We start from the raw sequence: 26,017 nt of genomic DNA, 5'->3' as shown, positions 1-26,017 counted from the left end.
AATGAATTACCAAGGCCGGTCTGTTAATGTTACTGATTGAATATTCTTAATAAAGAGTTTGCTTTGGATTAAGTAATAAGATGTGATTTTGAAGGCGTAGTGTCAAACCAGAGATCAGACAAGATGAAGATCAGGCTGGAAATTATTTTATCTGAGGCAGCCTACAGGAAATTCCAAAAGACAAAATCAATATAAATGAAGCTTTTAAAGAATTGAAGTAGAATACCAAATTATAGTACTGTAGATTCAAGCTTAAATATGTCAGTCCCCACTCACGGGAAAAATTGATGCAAAACTTCAGATGGTCGTCAGAAGGAATTTGAGCTGTGGTAATATTTACAACGTGATGATTTCAGAGTGGTTATTCATTGTCTTAAAATACCGAGAGGTGGGGAGAGTGGAAGGAAGACTAGGGTAAGGTACTTATTTAAAAAAATAGGAGATGTTGGGAATGCAAGCTGGTGCAGCCAGTCTGGAAAACAGTATGGAAGTTCCTCAAAAAACTAAAAATAGAACTACCCTACGACCCAGCAATTGCACTAGTAGGTATTTACCCAAGGGATACAGGTATGCTGTTTCGAAGGGAAACATGCACCCCAATGTTTATAGCAGCACTATCAACAATAGCCAAAGTATGGAAAGAGCCCAAATGTCCATCGATGGATGAATGGATAAAGAAGATGTGGTATATATAATATACAATGGAGTATTAGTCACCAAAAAGAATGCAGTCTTGCCATTTGCAACTACGTGGATGGAACTGGAGGGTATTATGCTAAGTGAAATTAGTCAGAGAAAGACAAAAATCATATGACTTCACTCATATGAGGACTTTAAGAGACAAAACAGATGAACATAAGGGGAGGGAAACAAAAATAATATAAAAACAGGGAGGGGGACAAAACAGAAGAGACTCATAAATATGGAGAACAAACAGGGTTATAGGAGGGGTTGTGGGAGGGTGGATGGGCTAATTAGGTAAGGGGCACTAAGGCATCTACTCCTGAAATCATTGTTGCACTGTATGCTAACTCATTTGGATGTAAATTAAAAAAAATAAAAAATAAAACAAGTTAAAAAAATAGTAGATGTGACAAATGTCTTAACAGGAATGCTAAGAAGTGAATGGTTGAAGTTAATGTAATTATGAAGATTACAGAAAGAATGGATCTAGGTTTAGTTCTCATTTAGACGTACATTTTAGCGTCACAGGAAGACAAATACCTCTCTCTCAAAGGTGACCCCAGAGTAATCCAAAGTGCATTTTAGTCTGTCATGCATTAGTAATTTTAGTTAGACGGTCTCAATCACAACTTGTACATTTGGTGAAAACCCATCGGGCCATTTTCATCCTCAATGGTAGCAGCAGGGTTTGCAGGACATGGAGACTATACAGTGTTGTGGGGCTTCCTTAAAAAAAAATAAGTAACACGCTTGGAAGCCTCAAGCAAGTGGAAGGCCCTTAAGCTTGACCTTTAGTAGCTTCAAGTCATCGCTTCTACTTAACAAATTTCATTTCATTGATAGACGATGAAAAGATTCTTGTAAGTGAAGAGTAAGTAGAATATCAATGTGGCAGAAAGAGGAGTGGATTAGATTTAGAACCCATGTTCTAGCCTAGGCTGGTCCATACATTTCATTATTTGTTTACTGAGGGCAGTATTATAGAAGGCATTGTGGAGATGGCTGTGAACACAAAGAATCCATACTTAAGAAGCATTCCAAGCCCAATCTGAATTTGGGAAATAGTATATACACCACCCCTCTTAGTGGGACACAATAGACTTCAGCATACAAATGCCTCTGAGAGATATTACTGTTTAAACACACACACATCACACACAAACACACAGTTTGACCTCATTTATTCCACTTTTTAGCTCTTTTCTTTTTAAATGTGTGTAACACACAGTAAGATCACCTGGAAAACATTTTGGGGAATGCTGCTATGAGGAATTATCTCTTTCAGCCTCCTTAACTGTTACAGGTGTTAGGTTTTCCTCTTTGGCCAAGTGGGAACTGTCATTCTTAAAGGAATTCCAAGCAGTGTATTTTATACAGACTTGCACACTTGGGCTCAGCGGCCCTTATTAAATGGTACCACCCATCAAGCAGAGATTGGCAATGGGGTGTGGATAAGTCAGTGCTTAAATGGGATGGAGGGACCAGCCCTTCACAGCTGAGGCCTGTTCTTTATGATTCCTGAGAAGACTTTCCTTTAAGCATCCTTTGGCCGCCTTTTTTTTTTTTTTTTTTTTTTTTTTAATTATTTATTACTTAGAAAGTGTGAGTCAGGGAGGAGCAGAGAGAGAGGGAGAGAGAGACAGGGAATCCCAAGCAGGTGCCATGTGGTTAGCACAGAGCCCGACTTGGGGCTCGAACCCATGAACCATGAGATCATGACCTGAGCAGAAGTCAGACACTCAACCGACTGAGGCACCCAGGCGCCCCATCCTTTGGCCTTTGTAAATGAGCTCTCTGCTTTGTAATGTTGCCTGCTATGCCTGTATGTATAAGTCACTGCACTGGAGTGTGAATACCACCCAAGCAGCCTGTGCAGTGGTCAGAGGGCCGAGCAAGAGGGAGATTCTGCCCCTTCTTCAGAGTATTTATGAAAGTGGAGGCCTAAAAAGAGGCCTTGTGGCTAAGTATGGCTTGAAATTCAAACTTAATGTCAGAGCCACCCCACCTTCTTAAGGTAATTACCACTTAACCAAACATTTCTGAGTTCCTTATAAATTGGTCCCCTCAGTCACTTAATCCTTTTAGTAACTCTTCTCTGAACTCGGTCCAAATATTCGATAATTTGGGTAACAAGGTGCTCTGCAGGGAACGCAGTGTCCAGGTGCAGCAACCTTGCCAGGGCATTTGGTGTGGTGAGAGGGAGGCAGAGAAAGATGACAGCCACCCAATATCCCTTAGGCTCTCGTAAATGTAATGGCGGCTTTCCAACAAACAGAGTTAAGCTCACAGTAAACGCACAGGCGAGTAGACTGGAAATTGCCCCTTCCTTGATTCAGGTGGAAGGCAAGCCAGTGGCCTACAGAGCAAGTACTGGGGGTGTGTGGGAAGCTGAGAAAATCCTTCACTTTAAATAATAGTATAGCCATACTTGACAATAAGAAATGATTCTGAGCAAAGTGTCCAGAGGTCCTTAATGGGGATGTTTTGAGGAAAGGCAAGGCCAAAACTGAAAGTTGCTGCTGGTCTAGCTTTTCTCAGTATTCATGCCATATCTGTGTAAATAAGATCATTAAAAGGGTGTTCGTTATTCTTGTTTTCTCATTTTTTGATAGAATTGGAAGGAAATCTGATGAAATCTAAGTCACTTGAAGAGGAGTGATGTTCTTGGTCAAATAAATGAGTAAATGGAAGAGTCAGAATTTTACCCCAAGTATGGATGGCCTCAAGGCCTGTATTTTTCATTTAACATTAAACAAACTAAACAAAAACACTCTCACCCCCAAATCCTGTTTCTAACACCGGTTCCGGGAGTAAGATGTTAACACTGACAAGTCTCTTGGCCTTTAAATGTACTTTCTGTATCATTTGTGTCCATATTTTTTGTATCTTGTAGTCATTAGTTCACTTTTTGGGACAACTTTCATTTATACCAAAAAATGAAATTCCAAAGACATAAGCATCTGGTATTAAGGTAAAAGTAAGTTATGTCAAAGTTTGTTGGGGTTCTGGGAGACCCTAACAAGGATACTGGTGAAAGGTTGTTAAGGTTTAAGTGCAAAAGTCAATAATAAATTCCTGAAAAATATAGGGTACTCTTATTTCTTGATATTTGGGACATTTAAACAAGTATTTAACAATCTGCTTCTCAGGCTAATTAAACATATGTGTAATGGACCACCCTAAGAAATACATAAATAAGTTACTCACGCAGGAAACTACATACCTCTGTGGCAAACCAATGTTTGAACCATATTTCAAATGCATAAATATTGCTATAAAACACAACTGGGCAAGGAGAACCCTACCAGGAGGAGTATAATATTTAACGACAAATATTCATATTATTGTAGCATTTTAAAGATACTTTTTATAATCACAGGAGCTTAAGATTTCAACTGAAATGCCATTATTTCTCACAACCCTGGAAGACTGCTTGCTATTAAGATTCCCAATTCATCAATTTTGACACAGGCGGGGGTGGGGGTGGTGTGGTCACACGCTCTCAATGTTGGATTGGGCTTTTGTTCTAAGCTTGCTCTATTCTAGATTTCCCCTTGACCATTGCAGGATGATTATTTCCTTAAGAAACTTCTAATCAAGGGGCGCCTGGGTGGCTCAGTCAGTTGAGGCCGACTTTGTTTCAGGTCATGATCTCACAGTTCGTGGGTTTGAGCCCCGTGTCAGGCTCTGTGCTGACAGTGTGGAGCCTGCATGGGATTCTCTCTCTCTCTCTCTCTCTCTCTCTCTCTCTCTTTCTCTCTCTCTCTCTCTCTTCTCCACCACCACTCATGCTTTCCCTCTCTCTGAAAATAAATAGATAAACTTAAAAAAAAAAAAAAAAAGAAACCTCTAATCAAGTATGGGCTTTTAGGAGATAAAATACTATATGGAATCCAGAATTATCCTTTCCTTTTCAGGTCTAACAACCCTTTGTATCAGGCCTATCCAGCTTTGGAGGCTGCGTTCTGGAGATCTTTGAACACAGCTGGACTCTCAGGTACTTTAGTCTTTGGGGGCTGATATACCTAAAATAGCTTTGAATAGTTAAATCTGACCACGTGTGAAATGGCAGTTGCCTTTTAATTTTAATGGAATATTTTAGAGCATTTTTATGGAAAAGCTCTTAAAGTTCGTTTTTTCACTACCTTAATGAAAGGGGAAAATGTGTTGCTGTTGCTGTTATTTTTTATAATAAATTTAAAGCAGTTCCTGCAAATCTTAACAAGTAGAATCAAATATTTAATGCTTTTGGCAAAATCCCTTTATAAAATTTCCAGAACAAAATAAAATATTCTGAATTTAAACTTCTTTGAATAAAACAGACTGAATTTCGAAGAGCACTTACATCATGTATCAATATTTCCAAGTTAATTTAGTATGTGGAATCAAACTACATCATTACCACAATAGTTACTGTTGTGTCTGAAAAGATTTTTAAACCAGAATAGAAAGTTATATTCATGAAAATGATATTCCAGATAGAAACCCTTTGGTTTTTTCTTTTTTTGTTTTTACGCTATATCTCTTTTATATATATAAATCAGGATGTCTTATACCTACCTACTCTTTGCATTATAAAAGCTGCCTTGTAAAAGATCCTGAGTGTACTCTTAACTCTGGGACTTTACAAAGCTGGTTCTTTTGGACAAGAGGCGGTGATGAACTGGTGACCTTTATCCAAATGCTCTCCAGGAAAAAAAAAAAAAGCCAATAACCACTTTGATTTGATGATTCCTAATAGTGCAAATATAAAATGTGGAGGTAAGAGTTGTGTAAATCACCTTTTACTAATCGATGCGAGCCTGCTGCAGCAAACCACTGAATATTTGCTATAGCATGCAGTATGGAAGTCATCAGTTATAAAAGCCTAAATTAACGGGAAAATTGGTTTAACTGGGTAAGATGGACTAGTATGGTTACTGTGAGCATAAACCACCTGGGAAGTTTTCAACAGGACTTCGTCATTTTTCAGATGGAGCATTTTAAGAAAATTCCTGTTCTAAACGTTAGTGGCTAGTAGATATGTGGTCTGACAAAATGAACGGAAAGAGAAAAAGTTGAAGAAGTCACTTTTTATTTATGTTACTTGTGGTTCATAAAGAATCTGTTTTGCTCTGAGTGAGCTTTGAGCTGGATTTTTCAAAGCAATCATCATTTGTATTACAGAATGTTAATATGGTCCTGGGAAAAATGTTTTCCAGGAAAATATTAAAATAATTATAGCTAATGTTAACCCCAGTAGTCTCTACTCTAAGAGATTCTCACACATTATCTTACTGAATCCTTACAACCTTCTTATTACTCACCCCACTTCCCTACATTTTACAGATGAGGAAACTGAAGAACAAAGAGTTTCAATAACTTACCCAACTTGCCACGCCTAGTAATTGGGATTAACCCAGGCAGTCTGCCTCAAAGGTTTGGGCTTTTAATCAATGCACTTTTTTAAAAAATTTATTTAAATCCAAGTTGGTTAACATACAGTGTAATAATGATTGCAGGAATAGAATTTAGTGATTCATCACTTACATATAACACTCAGTGCTCATCCCAACTAGTGCCCTCCTTAATACCCATCACCCATTTAGCCCATCCCCCCCCACCCAACACCCCACCAGCAGCCCTCACTCAGTTGGTTCTCTGTATTTAAGAGTCTCTTATGGATTGTCTCCCTCTATTTTTATCTTATTTTTTCTTCCCTTCCCCATGTTCATCTGTTGTATTTCTTAAATTCCACATATGAGTGAAATCATATATTTGTCTTTCTCTGACTGACTTATTTCGCTTAGCATAATACCCTCTAGTTCCATCCACGTTGTTGCAAACGGCAAGATTTCGTTCTTTTTTTGATCACCGAGTAACATTCCATTGTATGTATGTATGTATGTATGTATATACATATACCACATCTTCTTTATCCATTCATCTGTCAAAGGACATTTGGGCTCTTTCCAGACTTTGACTATTGTCAATAGTGTTGCTATAAGCATTGAGGGTGCATGTACCCCTTTGAAGCAGCACTCTTGTATCCTTTAGATAAATACCTAGTAGTGCAATTGGTGGGTCACAGGGTAGTTCTATTTTTAATTCTTTGAGGAACCTTGATATTGTTCTCCAGAGTAGCCGTACCAGTTTGCATTCCCACCAGCAGTGCAAAAGAGTTCTTCTTTCTCCACATCCTCACCAACATCTGTTGTTGCCTGAGTTGTTAATTTTAGCCATTCTGACAGGTGTGAGGTGGTATTCATTGTTGTTTTAATTTGTAATTCCCTGATGATGAGTGATGTTGAGCATCTTTTCATGTATCTGTTAACTAGCCATTTGGATGTCTTCTTTGAAAAAGTGTCTATTCATGTCTTTTGCCCATTTCTTCCCTGGATTATTTGTTTTTTGAGTGTTGAGTTTAATAAGTTCTTTATAGATCTTGGATACCAGGCTTTTATCTGATATGTCGTTTGCAAATATCTTCTCCCATGCCACTGGTTGCCTTTTAGTTTTGCTGATTGTTTCCTTCACCGTGCAGCTTTTTATCTTGATGAGGTCTCAATAGTTCATTTTTGCTTTTGTTTCCCTTGCCTCCAGAGACATGTCAGGTAAGAAGTTGCTACGACTGAGGTCAAAGAGGTTGTTGCCTGTTCTCTCCTCTAGGATTTTGATGGCTTCCTGTCTTACATTTAAGTCTTTCATCCATTTTGAATTTATTTTTTGTGTATGGTGTAAGAAAGTGGTCCAGGTTCATTCTGCATGTCGCTGTCCAGTTTTCTCAACACCATTTGTTGAAGAGACTATCTTTTTTCCATTGGATGTTCTTTCCTGCTTTGTCAAAGATTAGTTGGCCATATGTTTGTGAGTCCATCTCTGGGTTCTCTGTTCTGTTCCATTGATCTGTGTGTCTGTTTTTGTACCAGTATCATACTATCTTGACAATTACAGCTTTGTAATACATCTTAAAGTCCAGGATTGTGATGCCTCCAGCTTTGGTTTTCTTTTTCAACCTTACTTAAGCTATTTTGGATCTTTTCTGGTTCCATACAAGAATCAATGCACTCTTATGCCTCAAGTATTGGTTTGGTTTGGTTTTGTGTTAAAGAAACGTACTCATTACTGTCCTTAGCTGAGCTTTGAATGTTTAAGGTTCTTCTTTTATGTAATTTAATTGACCTAAGGTTCTTTCAACATGTGGCTAAGAGGTACAGTGAAGCTATCATTGGTATTCAAAAGAGTAGGCAGTTTGAAAACCATTTTAAGGTTAGGACAGTTCTGGGCTGGATGATCTCTGGATTACATTAATAAGATGGCGATTAAATAGTAATGTAGCTAAACTATACCCTTGCCTTTAGTTAATTAAATCATCTATCAAACTATAAATGTATATTTTTTCTATCTAGGCCAGATACATATATGTCACCTTAAACATGTATATACACACATATAAATTCGAATACGTACATATATACACATGTGCAAATAAATTTTTTAAAGAAGTAAGGAAATCCAAATTAAAGGAACATAAAGATAAGAAAAATGGAATCAAGAATGAGAATAGTACACAAAAACCAGGTTTCAAAGTCTTATACTTTCTAGAGCTTCATCCCAATTTTGTCTCTGAAACCTTTTAGGCCCAAAGCAAAGGGGGAAAATAATATGTGGTGTTCATATTATGCTAATTTAGAAATATTTTTATATATTTATAATAACAGTGATCTCAACTTTACTATTAACATCTAGAATTAATCAGAACCTATGAAAATCTTCCATCTTCCAGAGCACATACATCCATTAGCATATTTAAAAAATTTTTTAACATTTATTTATTTTTATGAGACAGAGAGAGACAGAGCATGAGCAGGGGAGGGGCAGAGAGACAAGGAGACACAGAATCCGTAGCAGGCTCCAGGCTCTGAGCTGTCAGCACAGAGCCCGACGTAGAGCTCTAACCCATGAGCTCTGAGATCATGACCTGGGCCAAAGTTGGAAGCTCAACCAACTGAGCCACCCAGGTGCTCCTTTAGCACGTTTTTTTTAACACCATGCTATCAACTTACATTTTAAGATTTTTTGGAATCCTTTTGATTGATTGGGTGTATTTGCATTCTCTCCTATCATTGTGTTTCTGATTCCTGATTCCTTAGGAATAATTTCTTAGCAACTGAGTTAACTTTAGTCAATTATCAGTTGCTATTGGAACTTATCTGCAGGTTTTATTTTTGCTTACAATTTTTTTCTTACATTATCTTCTTTCTTGAATTCAGTTTTTAGTTTGTTATAAAAAATTATTTTGTATTTTTTCAGAAAGGTTGTAGGTGTTCAACTCGGACTTCGCATGTTATTATTTGCCCTGGTTTTAATTTCATTTATATGCCCTAGTTTTTAAGTGATGGTTTAGTTTTGTATGTGAATTCTAATTGTCCCTTGTTAATTTAAAGTATTGATGTGTTGTCTTCTAGCATCTAGTATTGCAGATAAGAAGTCTGGTGCTGTTTTAATTTTTTTTTCTGCTTGGTTATATTCTTTTTCATAGTTTATTACAATGTGCTACTTCTTGTTGGAGCTTGTATATTTTAGTGGAATGTGTCTTCATGGTATTCTTGCACTACTGTTTATGGGCTCTTTCAGGATGAAGAGACTGTTCATCTGGCAGAATTTTCGTTTTGCTGTTCTTGTTTTTGCTATTTATTTGATTTTTTCTATTTTTTGTTTTCTCTTTCTTGAACTCCTACTAGATGGGAGTTTTAGACTAGAGCTTTTAGACGTACATATCTCATCTTTTCTGTCATCCTTTTAATCTCTTTGTTCTTTTCACTGAATTCCAATAGAATCTTTCAGTTTACCCTCCAATTCACTATGTTCATCCAAAGTCTCATTCATTCTGCAATGCAGCCCATATTTCAATAATCTTGATAATTTCTACAAACTCAGCTTCTTTCTCATTGCATCCTATTTTGAGGTGTTTTTTTTTCTTTTTTTAATTTGACATCTTTTCCTTTTGAAACCATCCATAGTTTTTTAATTGTAGGTTTTTAATGATTCTTTCCAATACTCTATGTTTTTCTTCCTCGGGAATTAATGCTTTTATGGAATGTTGTGCTTTTTAAAACATTTGGTTGACCTTCTCATGCACTTGATATTTGGTTGCCTGTTCATATTTGTAGATGAAGGTCTACCATCAGAGATTTTTAGCTTGGGGACCACAGACCAATAAGGAGTCCCTGGATAGAATTCAGGATGTTCATGCATTTAGATTGGAAAAATGATATTATTTTACTGGCTTCAAACTGAAATTTAGCAATTCCTTCAATTATGAATATAGGCAACAACTGCAGGCATATTAGCAGTATCTGTGACTTTGTTCCTGATGGAAATCACAGACTTTCTATATCACATTAGTTTGTAAGTTGTGGATTATTATCATCGCTGCTTCAAAACTTTGGCAGCGTTTGCTAGATCTTTTCATTTTATGTTTTAATAAAGAAACGAGTATATTTTTATATCATAATTTAAAAAATATTTTGATACTTTCATTCCAATGTAATTGGCTTCCTTTATAATCCTATAAGTTTTTTTTTTTTAATATTAAACATTTCAAAACATTCTGAGAAGGGCTCCATAGGCAGGATCAGACAGAGAAGTCCATGTGGCACAAGTTAAAACCCCTCAGGCTAGGCTGATCACAGTTGCTTGTTAGAACAAATTCCATCAGCCTGGGGAATGATCCTTGTCCCTTGCTAATGAGTACATGAGCCCCGGCTCTGTTGGTTGTGCAAAGGAGAGGTATGACGTAGGCAGGCTGGGGTGCAGGAGGTTACAAGGTACTCGCGTTCTTCTGTGAGATCTCCCAGCGTTTATGATAGCTGGGGGCACGTACTTCTCCCACAGCCCATTCTGTCCATCCTGGATCAGAACCAGGAGACCAGTATCGGTGCTTTCCCTTGGGGCAACACCAAAGCAAGTGGCTGTGTGTGTGGAGGCAGGCTCAGCTGTTCTGCTGCCTGTAATTACCTGCCCACTCTGGGCCCATTCCTCCTAGCCCTTGCTGTCTCTGACTCACGGGTTTAATCTAGGATTCAACTAGGTAAACTCAGATTTTCAGGAGATTCTCTCCTTCATTTTTATAGGATTAGGGGTGTGTGTGTGTGTGTGTGTGTGTGTATCTTTTGGAATTTGCAGTCAGTCTGATTTCATCTGCCAGAAAATTCTCACTGTTCATGGACACTGATGATATCCTTTCTGGCACTGCAGGCTTACTGTGGATTTATTTTGACTTTTATACTTTCTCTGATTGGGGGGAGGTGGAACACATCAACAATTATATTTAGCTGCCTTCTTGAACCAGGAGTCTTGTCTTCTTTATATTGGCTTCAGTTAAGATTTAGAATGTGTAGCAATGGTCCTCAAAGCTCAAACTTGCAGACCTCTTTTAAAGAAAAGCCAAAGTTTTTGCAGGCTCCTCGCTAAAGTTTACTGACTTAGCTTTAGAAACACTGTTGTACCGGGGCACCTGGGTGGCTCAGTCCATTAAGCGTCCGACCTCAGCTCAGGTCATGATCTCACGGTACATGTGTTGGAGCCCCACATCGGTCTCTGTGCTGACAGCTCAGAGCCTGGAATCTGCTTCAGATTCCGTGTCTCCCTCTCTCTCTGCCCCTCCCCCACTCTCACTCTGTCTCTCTCTCAAAATAAATAAACGTTAAAAAAATTAAAACAAAACACTGTTGTACCTAAAATCTCCACTGGGTTTGTACTTCCTTTTTTTAAAATTTTATCTTATTCAAACAAAGGCATTTGTACATAGGGAGTGATTATCCTCTAGTTCTTTCTTTTGGCTCAGCGCACTTCTTGTCCGGAGATTTTAGTGTCTTTGTAGTTATAATCATATTCTTTGGTGAGACACCTATCTTGTATCAGGCATTTATAACTGTGCTTTGGTTGTGGGTTGAGAATAAGTTTAGTAAATTTCAATGGGTGCTCTTACCCTGGTTACACTCTTTTGCCTGTTATCCAGACAGCCCCTTTATTGGAGTCTTATCATTATAGACCCAGAGCAAGCCGCACTTGCAGGGACTGCTGACAATAAAATTCTGTGTGCTAGGTTTTCCCACATCAGAAAAATCCAAGTGAGTTGACACTGAGGTAAACATTTAGAGGTGTTTCAGTTTGCACCAAATTAATTAATTTGTTGTGACTTAAATTTGGAGATTGAAGACATGGTCCCTGCCTATATTTTGAGCTCATTAAGTAAGCTTTTGCTTCTTAAGATTATTTAACTTTCATTTTAGAATTAATGCATAATGGAAATTCTTCTTAATTTCAGTTTTTTAATTTTCTCAGAACCTTTTAAATATTTTATTTATTTATTTTTGAGAGAGAGAGAGAGAAGAACAGCATGAGTGGGGAAGGGGCAGAGAGAGAAGGAGACACAGGGTCCAAGCTCCGAGCTGTCAGCACAGAGCCCGATGTGGGGCTTGAACTCACAAACCGCGAGACCATGACCTGAGCCAAAGTCGGATGCTTAACGGACTGAGCCACCCAGGCGCCTGTCTCAGAACCTTTTAAATAATGGAAAAGAATAATTCTGAAAGGAAGAAGATAGATAGTTGAAAAATTCCTCCCACCTCCCCCCAGTTTTAAGCATAAAATTCAAAGTCTCAAAATGTTAGTCCCATCTCAGGATACAGTTAAACAGAAAAGTGTCCAGAGCAGGCTGCCTAAATATCACCCAGTGGTAGTCTGTTGGTAAGAGAGAGCTGAGTTTATTGCTTAGTGTGGTCAGGAGTAAGCCTCCCTTCACAGAGCTTTGGCAGTGTCTAGAAGGGGTTGGAGAAAAGGTAATGTCAGAATGTACTGAGGATTGGAAGTTTTGCCTAAATCTGATCTTTCCATGTGGGGAATTGGGTAAGAGTCCAGGATTAGTAGAAAGATCAAGGGGAAGATTTTGAGGCAAGGGATTCAAAGACTCCAAGGGCATGCCTGTTGGTCAGTACTTCCCATTGAAGAATTGGCGGGTCTTTTGGAAAATTCCTGCAATGAACATTCAAACCATTTGCTTGGTTGCACAGGACAGTCCTACCCTCTTGGGTAGTCCTTCCTCTTGGGTGGGAAGAGTTAAAAGATGCTAACGAAGACAGCAGAATAGAAAATCACTGGAATGTGGGCCGTGAGGTGTGGTGTCCTTTCTCAGGGCCCCGGCTGATGTGTTGGTAGATGATTTTACTTCTCAGGATTCTCAAGGGTTTTCTGGAGTGTCACCCTGCATTTGCTCCGCAGTCAGATCAAACTGAAGTTCTCCTCATTCTCTACTCCTCCTCACTGGAAAGCGGTAGAACAAAACTTTACTTGAAGTAGGAACACTGATGGCGTACCTGGCACATTCTGAAGTCTTTGGATCCCTGTATGATTCTCTGAAGCTTGCATCCGGGAGACAGAAGACCTGAGCACCGGCCCCTCCACTCCGCAGCGTGGGCAGGGACAGGACCTGTGGGCTCCCCACCTCGCCCAGTGCAACTTTATAAGCAAGAAAGCTGTAGCCATGGAGAGACAAGGGCCTAGACGTGGATAACATGTAGGCAGTTTGTCTCCAGAGGGACCAGCAAGATTATCAGGACAGGATTAAAAACAAAGACTCTTCAAGCTTGGCTTTCAATTATCTTTGGAGTATAGAGGGCTTTCTAGAGGCCTCCAGCTGGTCCCTAAAACAGCTGTCACAATGCAAGTAAGATGAGTAAGTCTCTCCTGTGACAAACATATTGTCTTCTCTTCTCTTTCCAAATACATATCACTTTCCCACCTATATATAAAAGATCCAAATTTCCATTTTATTAAAATTTGCACTGAGAAAATGTAGCATTTTCTATCATTAAGGTACTTCAGACAGTGCCTGACACCCAAAGTACCAGAGCACACATCAGATTGTTTTGTGCCCACGTATTGAACTGGAGAATGAGTAAGAGGAAAAATACTCATTTCAAAATCTTATTTCAGTGATGCTCAAAGGATCTCTCTTGCTTTCAGAGGTTTCAGAGTAAGATAGGGTCCTTTCTTTTTTGTAGCTTGGAGTAACTTTCCTGCCAACTGCCCATGTAACCTCTGTCACTAGAAAGCTATGCGCTGGCAAGCCGGCCTCCGCAGTTCAAGGTTGGAGAACCCTAGCCAACGCCCAAGGGCGGACAGAACCCAGGCGCCACGCAGTATCCTCGGGCTGCTAATTTGCTGGACACACAGAGCCCTGTTCTGTAACCTCCCCCTAGGTTGTGGGTGAGTGGAACCCATTAACATTTAAAAATATTTGCAGAAATCAGAGGGGGGATAAGGTATTTCTGGAGGGCCAGTACTCAGCGCACTTTCATGCGTGCCAAAGTTTGCTGGCACGGCTCAGGCTGTGATAGAGAACATCTGGACGGCTGCTGCTGCAGCATATAGTGCGGCGGAGGGCAGGGAACAAAGGGGGCTTGTGAGAGCGTGTTCCGGGGGGGGGTGGGGGAAATGCTCTCCGCAAAGGCAGCCTTACTTAATGCCTATCCCAGGCTCGGCAGGGGGAGGGGATCGAGGACCAGAATGGAAATGGACGGTTTTGCCCTTCTGTCGCCTCGGTAAGGAATGCCAGGGACAGAAGCAGCATGGCGCTGGCTAGCAGGGTGCAGACCTTTGTTTCCACTGCTGGACGGACATGGGCCTAAGTGCAAAGATGCGGCCAATAGCAGTTACCCCCATTAGCCTCCTAATGCCGCTCCTTCTCTTGGCCCCACGGCTGGGGGCCAGGGAGCAGGAGATGGAGTGGAGAGGAGGGAGGGTTGATAGAACACTTCCAGTCGAGACAGATTTGTCATTGTTTCCCCCATTGCCAGTCCCATCCGTATGGAAACAAGATAAAATGAGTTGCATATCATGAATAGGTGTATTTCGAAGACAAAAGTGCTTTTATTAACTGAAGGTTAAGGTCAGACTGTTGAAAATCTGTCATTTGTGAGTAGAATTTTGCATTGGATTCTGATTTATGCATGTCGCACCTTACCAAGCATGCATATACATGTAAGAAAAATCCATATTTAGGCATTTATTAAATCATGGAAGGCTTGCCTTGCTGATGTATGATAGGATCGGCTATAGGTCTTTATAAGAATGAATACACTGCTACTCCCTTTACCAGTCAGATACTGGTTGTAGCTATAAGCTGGTCTAGGTGTTCCAACAAACGTGACGTATGTATATACTTTATTTATAAAGTCCTCCCTCTCTGTTCCCTCTGTTCTCCATGTCACCACGTCCTTCATACTCAGCTCTGAAAAATTAGTCCCTTTTTAATATTGCTAAGAGCTCTCTGTCCTGTGGATTCATCTCAGAACCGAGACATAACTCTTAAAAGCGCTATAGGTTTTGTGCTGGCAGGGAGGCCGGTGCTAGTTGGTCTAAGACTGCGGAGTTTCTGGAATCTTCACATGCGATCATGTAACAAATACTTATCAAGTGTCTACTGTAAACGGGTCTAGGCTTATGTTATTCAACAAGATGGTCCTTCCTTTCCAATGTTGGTGGCTCCCAATGATATATTTGGTATTTCAAACAGTGCATTCTGGCTTTTGGCTTGCTTGGAAATAGGTAGGCAAACTTCACTTCATTAAATTCCCTTTATTGCTCTGATGACTTTTTTTTTTTTTTACTTAAATATTTTTTTTTGAGAGAGAGAAAGAGAGCGTGTGTGTGTGTGTGTGTGTGTGTGTGTGTGTGTGTGTGAGTAGGAGAGGGGCAGAGAGAGAGGGAGAGAGAGAATCTCAAGCAGGTTTTGTGCTGTCAAGGCAGAGCCCGATGTAGGGCTCGGTCCCACCAACTGTGAGATCATGACCTGAGCCAAAATCAAGAGTTGGACGCTTTACCAACTGAGCCACCCTGGCACCCCTCTGATGATTGTTATTTTATATTGGCTCCTACTATTTCAGATCATTCACATTTGTAAACTTACACTACTGGGGCTCTCTGTGTCTCTCTGTATCTCTCTCTTTCTCTCAAAAACAGACAAAATAAAACAAAAATATTTCTCCTACTAAAATTGCCTGTTCTATTCAAAAGCTACTAGTAAAATAAGGCTATGACTTTGAATTTTAGATGACCTGAAATCCATGATCTGTCTGTCTATCTTCAGCCTAAAATAGACCAATTAGTGTCTTAAGAGGTTTGGCATTGGCAAAAGTAGTTTAAAAACTATTTTTAGTCCTAAGTGTGTTTAGAATTTGAATTCGCTTCAATTGTTTATGTTAAGAACTATACTCTGCTACTCATGCTTTCACTTTTTTAACTGATGTTTAATATTTTAAGATTTTCTTTTACCCTTAATTTTTTCTAAGACTTTCCCCTTGCCCTCTCCTGAATTTCCAAGCGATAAGTCAGCTTCATCTACTGGCAGATTTGCAGCCAGTTCCTCCAATAGAAACAGTTTTTCAAACTAAAATCACCAGAGGTGACTTCAAATCCTATCAAGTATTGTCTCTCTGGAATATAATAAACTCTAAGCTCCCTTATCTCAGAAGCGATAGGCAACTGGTGCTGTATAGAAATAGAATCTATAACTCAAACTGTAAAACAATGATCTCGACCAATTTTTAGTCGGATGAAAGCTACCAGGAAAAAATGCACAGAATTCGCACCAAATTTTGCCTCCATCCTTGTACAAATATGTATCTGCTGTTAAGAAACTGTACCCCAGTGATTAGTTCCACTCCCTTTTGAGGCTAACTTATGTTTATATGCGATTATTGTCTCTTGGGTATAATGGATACTCAGATGTTAAATACAACTTACATTTTTGAAATCAAGGCATCATAAGGGATTGAGAAAATGGAATATTAGTCTTAGTCATATCAGTGATATAGATGTTGGCACCAAAATCCTGAAAAGACGGTCAAATTTATCCAGCCCGTGTTAATTGAGAGCAAACCAATATACAGAATGTTTGTTTCTCTCATCTCCAAATTGTTAGGTCCCTTTTGTATTATGTGGAGACTCAAATGCCAGAAATGATTCGTTAGGTTCCAAAGAAAATGTAGAAATTATCATTAAGCCCGAGATTGATTCCCTGAATTCACTATTCTGAAGCAAATAATTGAGTCTTGGGAGATTCTAATGCCTTAGGAGATTCTACTGTGATTTTGTTTCCTTCACCAAACTAGCCATAGTGAGTCCTTTGAAATTAATCCTCCATTTAAGAGAAGTGCTAGTGGTATAGCTCCATGTCATAATTTCTTCCTTCCTCTGTATCCGATCACCAATGGCATCTAATACTTGATGTCTATTCCCTTTGTTCATCCACTAGAAAATTGGCTCATAATGAACCTGTTTGGGCTTGCGAGGCAATGAAGTCACAAAAATATCCAGAGGTCAGTCTTATAAATGCAATGGCTTCTTCAAATTGCCCACAGTTAGACAGTTGGTTTTCAAAGAGGTCTTCTGAGTTTGATGGCGGGGACCCACTGCCCACTGAAGCATCTCAGGAGTTAAGCCCACTTTATGCGGTTGTTGTCTAGTCCAAAGGCTGTCCACTGGGATAAAACATCTGCACACAGCAAAAGAGTTTGGAGTTGCCCATCTGGGTATGAGGGGGAGGATCGACCCAGCTGCTACAGATGATCCAAAAGCTTTGTTTTTCAAGACTAATTTTATAACCTTATTTCAGTCCTTCCCTGATGAGCTCAGCTGTCTTGTCCAGCTCTTTATCTGCATGGCAGCCCCGCTCTGTGGGTTCAGCTGGTAAACACTGTCTTTAAGCACCCTTCATGCGGGGAGATGGAACACGTTTATCGGGCGGCTTAGGCATTTCTCTTACACAACTCTACAGACCATCTCCACGGATCTCTGCAATCTGAGCTCTTTATTTCCTGTCCCCTTGGCCTTATTCTAACTACATTATCTCCCGGGCCCTGAGCAAGACCCAAGGTGTCATAACCCACTTGACGTCACCCACAACCTAGCATTGGCACAATTCGGTCATCCCTAGTGTGCTCATTCACTTCATAATGTGAACACTGCTGTTGTTCTGTTAATGTAAGCTCAAGTATCAGCTGATAATTTTAACACTATAAATATGTACTCTAACCACGAACTGTCATTAATAACAAACTTCCCTGAAACATTCAGAAATTCAGCAGCGGGTCCGATACCAGAACTTGCTGTAACTATGGTTGTTCAGAGCTGTGCAAATCATCTTTAACTGCTCATCACTACCCAAAAAGAGGTGATTTTTTTTCTTTTGTGTAAAATATTATTTCAACTCAGAAATCTAACCTTAACGAGGAGCCACATTGAAGAAATAGGGTTAAGAACATGGCGAACGGAGAACTCAACGGATGGAAGGTACTGAAGTCAAATGCTTCATGGCAGAGGGCAATCAGACTCTTGGTGTGAGCAAGAAGGACTTTGCTCTTACAGAAAAATTGTGTTTATCAGTGTAAGTCTCACTGAAATGAAAGGTCGTTTTCAAAAGCAATATGTTAAATCCATTCAGAATTGACATTTGTAAAAGTAATATTTATGTTTCCATTTTCCTTTTCAAAGGAGTATAGGATTAGCAGTGTGTAAAGAAGTGAATCCTCATTCCAGGATCTTGTTCCTCTGACTTAAATATATTCCTAAGAGAACACATAACAGCAAAGGTCGGACACAGCCACTGCAATAAAATCTTTGGTGGAACCATGTGAGCTCGTATCCCAATGTTTATAATCTGATTTTGGGGGCTTCATTTACCACAGAGGAGATTAAAGGCTTCAATTCATCTCCTTCCTGTAGCATGCCTCACGGGGAGAGTATGTTGTCCCTAGTGATGTTTAAATAGTTCTCCAGCTGGTGGGTTTCTAAAGGTGTTTCTCAACCTTTTTATAACCTCTGCCCCTCTTTGATAAAGAAAAATCTCATGTTTCTCTGAAAATTATTTTAGGCCGTGCCTGCTAAAGGGGAAGACCAAGATGGGTAAGGGAGGTGGGAGGGATGGATAGGTCCACTTGTTTTCTGCTTTCTGAGTTTCTTCACCAGCCACAAAGATTATATCAAACTTTTTCTGTAGATTTTTTAAAAATCTTCTTTTGTTGTTCTTTACTTGTTTTTAGATACTAAAGATGTTAAACATGGAACACATTTTATCCAAACTATGTATGTTCCACACTTCGGTTGTATTACCCCTCTCTGGACATGCAAGATTATAGCAGCCTGCCCTGATAAATGGAAATAGCTATGTTCCCCAAATATCAAGCTATGTTTTTGAAGCACAGGATTGTTTTTAGCCTCTTTGAGGATAAAAATATGAACTTGTTTTATGTATACCTCAAAATTGTAATCGAGTTTTTTAGCTCTTGAACAAATGGTTTTAGTACAAAATGGGCAACAATTTCAGAGGAATGCTATTGTGTCATTTCTCACTTATCTGGACAAAGGAAGGAATTCTTAGGGGACATCTTCAAACTATCAGTAATTACTAGCAAGTAATATTCTGATAACTATTGTGCTTTTAGCTCTCTTTGTCCTCTTTAGGTGGTAAACTTCTCAATTATATCATGAAAATATATCTAGGTATCCTTTACTTATAATAAATCATCTCCTATTATTAGTGAAATCTACCTTTTATTCTAGTCCTGAATTTGGCTTATATGGTACTAGTAATCAGCATTTTACTTAGAACACGAGAAGATTTAAATGGAGCTTCTGAACTTGTCATGCCCTCTCACTTGCAATGATAGGACGTTGCTCCTTTCTGTTTAGTCCACATAATCTTTTTTTTTTTTTTTTAATGTTTACTTATTTTTGAGAGGGTGGGAGGACAGAGGTTCTGAAGCAGGCTCTGAGCTGTCAGCACAGAGCCTGATGTGGGGATTGAACCCATGAACTGTGAGATCATGACCTGACCAAAGCCGGACGGTTAACCGACTGAGCTACCCAGGTGCCCCAAGTCTACATAATCTTTTGTAAAATTTTTTGGTTACATCTCTGATCTCCTCAATTTCTTTTTTCAATTTCTTGCTGTGATCCAGAGACTGTTAAGCATTCACACTTATGTGCCTCCCTAAGCCAGTAGCAGCCTGCTAGGATAGTGGTCAGTGTTATTTCCACTTTCCAGATGAAGAAATTGAGATTCAGAGAGGTCAAGTAACTTTTGCAAGGTCGGTCAGCTAGGAAGTGGTGTAGGCAGAATTTGAACCCAGATGTGTCTGAGTCCAAAGCCTATGGTCTGCACTCCATATAGCCTCCAGAAGTAATATTTGATCCTGCTTACAGCATTCTATGGATCCTCATTGAATTACTTCTGGAGCCAATTAATTTACTTGATCTACCTTGTCCAGACTTTGGATAAGCATCTCATACCTCCCTGGACAATATGCAGCTCACACATTGGTGCTCCCCATTCTTCTGGTTTCCTTGTCTAACCCTGATCTAGAGACTATTGCTAAGCAAGTCCCTGTAGTTACAGTTTGCTCAGGCCAAATTCTATGGATGTCTTCTTTTATCCTGTAGTCATTTGTTTGTTTGTTTGTTTGTTTTGTCTTGTGGAGCTTCTCCTGTGAGTGAAATAAGAGGTTTTTTCTAAACTTCAGGAAGCTGTTAATGGACATTAAAATATTGCTATCTGTCATGGGTTAGCAAAGTCCATCTAAGACTGCATTTTGACAAACCAGACTTTGACAAACCAGACAAACCAAACAAACCAGTCCGGTGTCACAAGATGTGATGATGGCGACTATGTCTCTGAGTCATGGTCTGGGTCAAAGTGCTCTGAGGGCACTTTGCTATCTCTGCAAATTGAAAAATGTTGACAGGAATTTAAGAACCCGAGAGTCTTAATTTTTTTTTAATGTCAATTTTTTTTTTTGAGAGAGAGAGAGACAGAGTGCCAGCAGGGAAGGGGCAGAGAGAGAGGGAGACACAGAATCTGAAGCAGGCTCCAGCCTCTGAGCTGTCAGCACAGAGCCCGACATGGGGCTCGAACCCACGAACCATGAGATCATGACCTGAGCTAAAGTCAAACACTTAACTGACTGAGCCACCCAGGGGCCCCAAGACCCCGAGAGTCTTGATGGCAGTGAAAGCTCTGTACGTTAAAAAACACTATCTGGAATTGCTTCAGTGAGAGAAACCAAATTTGAGAACCAACTTCATTTTTCTTAGGTATTTTATTTCCTCAGCAACAATGCCAGTTCACTTGGTAGAATTTAGTCCTGAGCTTTCTGATGATGAAGATAACTAATATTGCTGTACTCCAGAGCTGAGAGGTAAAATCACATGAGGCGATTCAGACCATTTTTTTCTGACAGTAATGGTAGAAAGTTAATTGAATTTCAAAAAATGTACCCATTGAAATTAAGCCGTATCTGAAATGAGGTCATTTTTTTAATGTTTATTTATTTATTTTTGCGAGAGAAAGAGAGAGACAGACAGACAGACAGACAGACACACAATCTGAAGCGGGCTCCAGGTTCCAAATTGTCAGCACAGGTCCTGATGTGGGGCTTGAACCCATGAACCGTGAGATCATGACCTGAGCCAAAGTCGGACACTTAGCCGACTGAGCCACCCAGGTGCCCCTGAAATGAGATCATTTTTATGTGCTGAATGATCAATGTCCTCCGGAGAAGATGCAAAAGAATAAATAAATATTAACATAGGGAATTTGATATCCTACTTAACAGCAAAGATATTTAAGAACATTTTCCAAACAATACATACAGGTGACCAACAGACCTATGAAAAGATGTTCAGTATCACAGATTATCAGGGAAATACAGATCAAACCTACAATGAGACATCACTTCACACGTCACAATGGCTAAAATCAACAACACAAGAAACAACAGGTGTCGGTGAGATGTGGAGAAAAGGGAAACCCTCCTGCACTGTTGGTGGGAACGGAAACCGGTGCAGCCACTCTGGAAAACAGTATGGAGGTTCCTCAAAAAACTAAAAATAGAACTACCCTACAATCGAGCAATTGCACTACTAGATAATTACCCAAATAATACAAAGATACTAAGTCAAAGGGATACATGCACCCCAATGTTTATAGCAGCATTATCTATGGTAGCCAAATTATGGAAACAGCCCAAGTGTCCACCTACTGATGAATGGATAAGGAAGATGTGGTATATATATATACAATGGAATGTTATTCAGCCATAAAAAATAATGAAATTTTGACATTTACAACAACATGGATGGAGCTAGAGAATATTATGCTAAGTGAAATAAGCCAGAGAAAGACTAGTGCCATATGATTTCACTCATGTGGAATTTAAGAAACAAAACAAATGAGCAAAGGGAAGGAGAGAAAGAGAGAGAGACAGGCAGAGGCAAATCAAGAAACAGACTCTTAACTATAGAGAACAAACCGATGGCTACCAGAGGGGAGGAAGTGGGGGGCTGGGTAAAATAGGTGATGGGGATTAAGGAGTGCACTTGCTGTGATAAGCACTGGGTATTATCGTGTGGAAGTTTCAAAGTACTGTAGTATACCGTATTACACATCTGAAACTAAAATCACACTATGTATTAACTAACTGGATTTTTTTATTTGAGAGAGAGAGAGCGTGCGAGCAAGTGGGGTAGGGGCAGAGAGAGAGAGAGAGGAAGACAGAGGATCTGAAGCAGGCTCTGTGCTGGCAGCAGAAAGCTCGATGCAGGGCTTGAATTCACAACCTGTGAGATCATGACCTAAGCCGAAGTCAGACGCTTAACCAACTGAGCCACCCAGGTGCCCCTAAATAAAAACTTAAGAAAAGATGTTTAAGAAAATACAGGGACATTGTTGAAGAAACAGTGAATTTTTAAAGACCAACATTTTATGAATTCAAATATCTGATACATGTTCTTCCACTTAAAACTCGGCAGTAAATGGAATGTCAGGTTTTATCAATGGGGCAATTCTATTTTTAGAAAATTCAAATGCTAAGCTTAAACTGAATTGTAAGTTTAAACTGAAAAGTTTAAGCAAGTTGGTTCATAAATGCTGATAATATTTTAAAGTAATGTCATTGCATGGAATTATTAACTCAGTGGCCCTGTATAAATTTTTAAATTAAATTTATTTTGTTTGTTAATAGAGGAAAGGTTAGTTGCAGGAGGGTTTTTCCCTACTGAAATAGGGAACTAAGGAATAAGGAAAATAAGTTTCATAGTAATTAGGAATTATTTGTTGTGTTCTGAAATTTGCAAAGGTAATCAAAATTATTTTTTCCAACAACCTCTATATGTCTAAATTCTTGCTAGATCTAAGACTATGTTGCAGAGCAGTACTGCTTTTTTCCAAAGGGTGTATTTATTCTTTTGAAAATAGAATACAGCCTTCTTAGAAGTAGACCTACTAGATGGCTTCCCTGTTGTACACAGTCTTAAGTTATTTTGACTTTATTAAAATGGAAGTATTTCAGTTCATTTCACTGTTATTCATGTAATGTGTGTTAGAACCTGGGAAAAATACAAAGCTAATTCCCATCCCTAACCTCCCAGGGGATAGCATCTGGTTGGAATTCTTCATTTTTGAAGAGTGCTATTTGCCTTTTACAATGACTGCTACATTCCACATCTTCATTTTATTCTAATAATTCCATGAATCAGAGCAGTTGAGAAAACTGAGTGTAGAGAACTTACAGAATCGTTTTATTATACAGTGGCTAGTTGCCATGTTCAGAGCCTTCTGACCCCAACCAGGGGACAGATGTGTGAAAGAAGACCTCGAGTCCTGGCTGATGAGTTACTAGCTGCTCAGCCTTGAGTCAGTCACTACTTCTGGGCCCTCCGTTTCCCCAACTGTATAGTAATTGGGTGGAGGTCGATAATCTCTGATACTCCTTCTAGTTTTAAAGTTGCAAGATGATTTTGCCTAAGAAAAGTCACATGGCAACCTGTTTCGAGGCTTAGTCTCCTCCTCAACTTCTCTTCCTGGGTTAATATTCTTACTTCTTTCTGTGAATCCAGATAGAACTGAGTTTTTCTAAAGATGTGTCTTTTCTCTTTTCTTCCTAATTCACTTCATTATAGGTCAGGGCTTTCGGCATTTTCTGTAACAGTTCACTGCTGTGCTTCCTATTTCTAGGACCTTTTTATCAGAAGTATATTTGGCTCCTTTGAGCGCATTTAAAGCTCTTTGCATCGGAAAAGTCTGAATTCTCTTCAGCAGTAGCAGTTGCTCTCATAGGACTCATTGTAAGGATTTAATATCGCTTCCACATCATCTTCTATGACCTCAGTAAGACTATCCAGTTGTACAAACGATGGCGTGTTGGGAATTTGAGGCATATCAAGTTCAACACTAAGGAAATCAGGTCCACTCTCAAATTAGACTTCTTTCCACACACTGTTCATATTACTTCCCACCATCATTTTTCAATATTTTTCTTAACCTGGTAGTAGGATGTGCCAAAGTCCCTGACATATGCCGCTCTCGGCCTCAGTGTCATTGCTGAGCTATGAAATGGGTGTCCATCCAGCCCATCTTGGATATACTATCACTTCGTGTTGCATTGGCTGCTGTATGGATTTGTGTTGGGTGGAGGAAGCTTACAATTTAATGTTTTGCCGCCAAAGACTCCCAAGTTTATTGAAGAACCAGGGACGTTGCTCTGGAGTAGGAGTGCTTTCATTGAAAGGTTATCACTCTCACCTTACCTATTAACAACTAAGCAATAACCACAAATTAACTGCTTACTCAGAATACCTGTTGTTGCCTAATACCAGCAAGTTTGATTTGCTCTAGCCCATTGGTATTGGGTAGAGTTCTGTGGATGAATAAACTGGAGTTTTAAGTTCCCGGTTTAGTCTCCTCTAAGCAAGAGAGTGAGTTGGTCTGTGTGGCTGCCTTAAAGCCAGTCTTTTTTTTTTTTTTTTTTTTTTTTTTTTTTTTTTTACATACACTAAACATACAGGAAGGTATCTGTTTCCATGAGAGACTGGTTTCATCTGCATTAAAAGCAAATTGCAGCAGGCATTCATCAATTTCTATTATGAACTTAGGTTCAGGAAATCTCATCTACTGCTGCCTCGTCTGTATTTACTCCCTATCTTAGATTTTGGTGCTAGACAAATGTCTGTAACATTGAAGTCAGTTAACCATGTCTACCATTTAAAATTCCTTTGTTTGTGCTCTTATCACATAAACTGAGTGCATTGTTTATTAACTCTCAGAAGCAATGAGTTTAGTAGGAAGGGCACTGAGACAGTTTGTCCAGGCAGAACTATGGAATGTATGTGGTGATGGTGGTGATGGTGGTGGTGGTGGTGGTGTGTGTGTGTGTGTGTGTGTGTCTGGGCATGTACACAAGCGCTCACGAGTTTGCTCACGAGGGGATGGATTTAAGGGGGTACTTATGTAGCAAGTAAACAAAACCTTATAAAAACTTCACTCAAGATATTACACATTGACTTGGGTATGTCCTCAGCCTGGCTGGAACATCGTATGTCCCATGAGAAAATCTTCCGTCTGCGCTGTGTTCTTTGACTCCTTCTTCTGGGAGACGTCCGGATGAGTCAGGTTGATTCCTCCTGACAGTCACCTTCACAGCTCAGGTCAGAAGCCATCTCTTTAGTGAAACCCTTCTTGACATTTCCAAAAATCCAGGCCAAACTAATAGCTTCCATTTTAGGTGTTTCGTGCATTTTACCCACTTGCGAGAGACATTACGGTGGGTGTTTACAAATCTGTCTCCGGCTCTACTGTGACTGATTTGAAGGTGACAATTTTGTTTTATACACTAGAGGCAGTGTAGCAAGTTACGAAGAGTCTGAACTTCCAAGCCAGACCTGGTTTCAGATCAGTTTCACTGCTATGTTGTCTGGAGTTAAGTACTCAAAGGTCAGCCTCAGTTATTTTATCTGGAAAATAGGAATAGGAATGTCTAATTCCATAAGGCTTTTTCGAAGTGCTAAAAGGCCCTCATGTATTTCATTTCCTTGTATCTTACTTAAAGTCTAGTGCCTGCCAGAAACTTAAGAAGTGTTCAATATCTGCATGTCCTTTGACCTACAATATCCTGGTAATCGAAAGTCTGTCCCCTTCCTTTCAAAAGAAATTGGTTCTTCTCAATAATGGCATCTCGACAAGGGCATGGGATACCTTGGTGATGGCCAGGCTTCATCACCCAGGATATTCATAGAGACCACAGTTAGGGAGTCAACCGTTCAGAAAACTATAAAAAAGATGTCATCTCTAGGTAGAAGGTCAATTCAGATGACCTCATTTATTCAACAAATAATTTGGGAGTACTTACTATATGCCCGCCTACTGTGCCAGATACTATAAAGATTACAATCTAGTGGATGGCAAAGATTTTTAAATTAAGCAAGAAATACAACTAAATAAAATATAATGAAGAAA

General features: G+C 39.5%; 1 long non-coding RNA gene across 4 annotated transcripts in view; it reads left to right on the top strand.

Moving 5' to 3' along the window:
- The window catches only part of LOC132686018 (uncharacterized), a 147,210-nt gene that overhangs the window by 13,199 nt on the left and 107,994 nt on the right, over positions 1–26,017 (top strand). For all 4 annotated transcript variants that reach the window (XR_013553234.2, XR_013553235.2, XR_013553233.2 and 1 more), the window contains one exon: positions 4,602–4,681. This is a non-coding gene — a long non-coding RNA (uncharacterized LOC132686018). The remainder of the gene's footprint in view (positions 1–4,601; positions 4,682–26,017) is intronic.

Source organism: Panthera onca, chromosome F1, assembly GCF_046562875.1.
Source record: "Panthera onca isolate mPanOnc1 chromosome F1, mPanOnc1 haplotype 2, whole genome shotgun sequence".
Lineage (NCBI taxonomy): Eukaryota > Metazoa > Chordata > Mammalia > Carnivora > Felidae > Panthera > Panthera onca.
This window is presented reverse-complemented; position numbering and strand designations above follow the sequence as displayed.